At 23.5% G+C, this 5,417-nt stretch overlaps 1 non-coding gene across 1 annotated transcript; it reads left to right on the forward strand.

The window, feature by feature from the left end:
• Positions 1–752: 752 nt before the first annotated feature.
• Trnas-aga (transfer RNA serine (anticodon AGA)) lies at positions 753–825 on the forward strand. The gene has a single exon. It is a non-coding gene; the product is annotated as a tRNA-Ser (tRNA).
• The last annotated feature ends 4,592 nt before the right edge of the window (positions 826–5,417 follow it).

Genomic DNA, 5,417 nt, shown 5'->3' on the forward strand with positions numbered 1-5,417 from the left:
TTACAAACAATTAGTTAGACCCAACTTTATTTATATAAAATTTAATTCTAAAAATATCCTTGAACATTATTTAATATTTTTATTTCTTCTTTAACATAATAGAAAATTTATCAAAATTTACGTAAATCTATAATTAAATGTTACAATCGATCTTGTCGACTATATTTAAACTTAAAATACCTTGAACTATATTTAATATCCGATATGCTAAACCAGGTGCAGACTGGATAAATTTTTAATAAAATGAGAAAAGATGAGAATAACTATAAATAACTATATTTATAAAAAAAAAGTCTATTCATGGATCTTAATAAGTTCCATGAATAACAGTGATGCTCACAAATTCAACAAAATATCCTGGTCCTTATTTAAATACGCAAAACAAAAAATTAATTTTCACTCATAGAATTTTTTAAATTTATATAAATTTGATTATAAAATTTAAAAAAATTAATTTAGAAATAAAAAATTACAATAACTTTGTATTAAAGCTTGTATAGACCACATTAATTGGCTAACAATTTTTTTTATTCTGCTTATTTTGTAGAGGCATTAAGGTTTCTCCGAAGATGTGTCCTGACACTGCGTAAACCATGTCATAAATTTATATAATATTATATAATTTATATAGTTATTGTGTGTTTCAATAGTAGATTGTATGTAGCAATCAATGTAAACAAAACAAATACTTAGTAATCATGTGAATTACAGTATAAGCAATGTAGAGAACATTTCGTCGGCAATTTCTTCATGCCTCCGTAGCTCAGTTGGTAGAGCGTCCGCCTAGAAAGCGGTAGGTCACTGGTTCGAGTCCAGTCCGAGGAGAAAAATTTTTTTAATTAATTTTTCTGCCTTTAACTCGTTCCTTTGATTACGTCATCCATCTGTTCTGCAGTTGCATGAAGAAATTTCCATTAAGTTAAATTAGTAGTGTAATAAGCACATTCTTATTAATTCGCAACTATGATGTTGTATTAGTAGAATTCATAATTTATATAATATGTTTAATTAATCTTTTCGACAGTTTATTCGGTAAATCATCAATGGTAAACTTTATTCAAAAACGTATACCGACGTCTATTTAAGTTAAGCCATAAATAATTCAATTAATTAGCTAGTGTTTGCAGTGTTGAAATAAGAATTTTGCGTTATATATACGTTTTCATTCACTTAACAGGAGCACCACGCGCCTATACAAACTATTTATAGTTTTAAGAATTTTAAAAAGCCTAAGATATTTTAAATATTTGTGAATAACATCTGAATGTAAGCTTAATTTATTTTTGAGTTGAGAAAGGAGCTATACGTCTCAGCATATACTAACAAGCAGCACAAAACATTAATATTTTGTGAATTATTTATACACAATGAAATATAGTAAAATGTAAAACTTAATTATTAACAAAATAAAATGCTTAAATAATATACACGAACACAGTTCAGTATTCAAAATAAAAAAAATACATAAACATTACGCATCTATGCCTAAAATCAATGTGAATAAATTTTTTGAAATTTTACTAAAAACCTAAAACGTGCTAAAGACACAAAACATTCTAAAAAAAAAGAAATAATATTATTTATGAACAATGCACAACAGTGTTCACTCTTATAAGTAAGTCCTAATTTGATCATTTCTTCTACTGTCATATTAAACAATATTTTTATTGATTTTTGATTTGATCCTTTTCTCATTGAATATTTTACATGTTTCTATAGATTTTTACTATAACATTCTTTAATTTTTAACAAAGAACTAAATAAACTTATTTGCAAACAATTTCGATTGAAGAATTCCAAGTACTTTATAAATTGCGACGTACACATACAATCATTCATAACACAATCTGTAATACTTAAAAACGCAAATAATTTATTGAAATTTTATAAATCTCTAAAAATTTAATTATGCATTTTAGCCTACAAGGCCATTTCATATATAAGTTTTGAACTAAATCTACAAATTTGAACCATGTAATACGTATAAATTTGCACGATACAAGTGATTTCCGGCTAAATTACTTTATTAAATTTTAAAACAAGACGTGTGTCTAAAAAAATCTCAATACCACTATTATTCAACCCACTTACATAATAATCTAAAATTATAACTCTACAAAATTAAATGATTAAGAACGACATCTACCCTTACGTAAACACACAAAATCAAAAACAGTGCTAACAACAAAACATGTTTACATTTCTATGGCGAAAGGATCTTCTACATTCAAAAGTCTTTCTTTAATTCCTTAAGCCTTTTTCAATTTTAATTTACATATAGATTCATAACATGTATTATTTGTGTATTTTAATATATAAGTGCGTATAACCAAAAATATATACTCTATTAAAATCAAATTATAACACAAAGTAAATTTTATAATTTGAATTAGAAAAAAAATTTACAAAAAAAAATATGTTTTTACCTTGATAAGGTCAAGTCTGAGACTAAAGACACATTTAATGTATAATATAAATGTAGATAAATAATGGTCACATACTACATATGCAAATTTTTTTATAATCTAAATTTAATTTGACCAAGAATATTATAAAAAGAAACTAAATTGTATTGAGCATAGTATTTACGATCAGATTAAAATATTTTATAAGGAAACCATACCAATCGAATACATAGTATACTTGCGTTCATATTATAAACTATAAGACCCATTTAAAAAAACCCAATTCTCTTTAAATACTTAAACTATAATAAAGAGAAAATTGAAATATTTCAATATTCTATAAGTTGTTATAAAAAGGATTCTAAGAAAAAGAGACAAAAAAAAATATTTTGCAAATTTTTTTCATGTACAACTATAAAATTTTTCCAAGACTACATATACATAACATGCGTACATTATTTTTATATACACGTACATGTATGTGTAAATAGTACTTGGAAATAATTTAGGATTTCGAATATAATACAGAATATGTCAGGTGTCTATTGATCCTAAGGGATCTCATTTTTATATTTAGTAAAAAAAAATAATTTTTTTTTATATAGAAAAAATTCTTTTTTGATAGTTTTTAGATTTATACAAGACTATATAGGATTAAAAATTCAATTACAATGACAAATGTTATAATCAGTGTCAAAACTATATTGTACTTGTACCACAAAATATTTTCCATATACGGTGTGTATAAATGGTGTACGTTATACAATAAGATATAATGCGACCATTTTATATACAGCTACGTACAACACAGTTGTGTTGTTTATAGCCGAAATAAATAATTTAAGAGAAGTAAGTTTTTAATGCTTATATATTTGTACACAATACGAGTACTATACGGGTATGCATTCAACTATTCTTTATATAAGCAAATATTAAGAAGTGAATATTAAGATATTAATGTAGGTACAAAACTTTTCTCTTTAACAAAGGAATTTTCAGTTTTGTGTACTTCAATATTTTGTTTAAATAAATTGAGGTGTAGAAATGAAAATTCAAGCTTTTTATTCCAACTTTCTTGAATTTTATTTTTATCTAAAATATTAATTCCAATCACAATTTTAAAACGAACGATGACTATGGCTATCTTGCTTATGTTAAAAGCAAATATAATAATAAACCGCTCAATCTTAACACATCCCATGTATTAAAATACACATTTATTGAAATACAGCTGAAATATGATTTCTCTGAATTCCTACTTGAAGTTTTATACAAAAAAACAAATATCCAAATTATTGACCCCTATTTTAGTAAGCAGTTCGTAAGTAATTTAGATTTCCTCTTGAAATAAATCTAAAATTTTTTCAAAAATTTTTATTTTTCGGTAACCATAGTGTTCAATTTTTTGCTACAGTAAGTATATCTATGAAAATATTATAAGATGAACTCTTCGCTTGAAAATAATTATATAACCCATTTCATAACCGAGTAAGCCACGCTAGTTGCTAGCATAACACAAGTTTTTCTAAAAAATACACGGAAATATTTATATAATAAAAATATATAATTAAATTTCAAATATTTTATAGGTTATTATTGAACTATACATAGTGGTCAATCCAATCTTTAAATATTTATTTATAATTAGAGTCAATAACCAATCAATGAGACCCACTAGATAACAATCTAAAAATAATATTAGTATATTTTTTTTTGGTCTCCAAGGAATATTTAATTTCGAATTTAAAAATGCATTGAAGCAAATTTATAAAATTAAAAATATTTACACTACATAAAAATTTTTAACAATATCTATAATATATACATATATGTACATACGTACATAGATAAAAATTTAAAATGTCTCTTAAATGAAATAAAATTAAAAAAAAAGAAATTGTATCTGTAAAAATGAGAAACATTAAAATTCTTTCTTAAGACAAAATTAACATTCTTTAAATATTTTCTTTCCTTAATTTATAAAATATCTTAAGCATTATGCTTTTTTAAACTTCTTAATAATATTTTAGAAGCTATGTGGGTCAACAAGAATTTATTTTTGTTTTTTATTTAGTGTTATTATTTTTTTAATATTTCACTACATATTATTGTATTTTCTCTTTTCAACTTTCAGATTTTTATGGGGTCAAGGTTTTTAAAATAAAAACATAATATTATAAACAAGTACAGCAAAAAGTACAGTGATGAAAATATACTTAGTCCAATATAACATCAAGTAGAACTACAAGTACAATATACACACTCGTTAAGTCATTTTCTGATCCTGTTCTACAAATTTTTAAATATATAGCAAATATACATAACTTGATACACATAATATTTAATCATAATCATAATTACCTAGGTAAGGGGGATTTTGATTTTTTTTAAGAGTATTTCTCCAAACAAATATTATGTGTATGTACGTGTATTCATATAAACTTTTTATACGAATATACATATACTCACATGTGCGTTTGAATTTCATTTTAAATAATTACAACGAGGGAAAGAATATAATAAATTTCATATAATTAAGGTTGATGTTAAAGCTTTTCCCATTTGAAAATCTTAAACAATTAAAAAATTTTTTAAAATTTTTAACAGTATAATTAATATTATTATTAAATTTAAAACTTGTGCAATGTGTTGTGCGCTTAGAACGATTAATAAATTTAGTCATTATTGTTATTATAATTGTATAGTTTCTTTTTAAAGTATGTATTTAAAAAATTTTACTAAATGCTTAAAATTAAATAAGAAGTGAGCATTTTTTTTTAAAAATACATGCATTTTTCACTATTAAAGATTCAGGATAAGTAGGATTGGTTAATTGGTTTCAAAGTCCCACCTGGCCTTTGCAAATTCTTTGTTCTAATAATTTCTTTCAAATTTATAAATTAAAAATTAAATCAGAGTTCTTTAAAAATTATAAAATTATATAAATTTTAAAATATCTATAAGAATTATACAACCTATAGCAATTTAAGGTTTAATTTAAAACCGATGCGT

The sequence above is a fragment of the Condylostylus longicornis genome, unplaced genomic scaffold (genome assembly GCF_029603195.1).
Source record: "Condylostylus longicornis isolate FDR11 unplaced genomic scaffold, ASM2960319v2 ptg000110l, whole genome shotgun sequence".
Taxonomy (NCBI): domain Eukaryota; kingdom Metazoa; phylum Arthropoda; class Insecta; order Diptera; family Dolichopodidae; genus Condylostylus; species Condylostylus longicornis.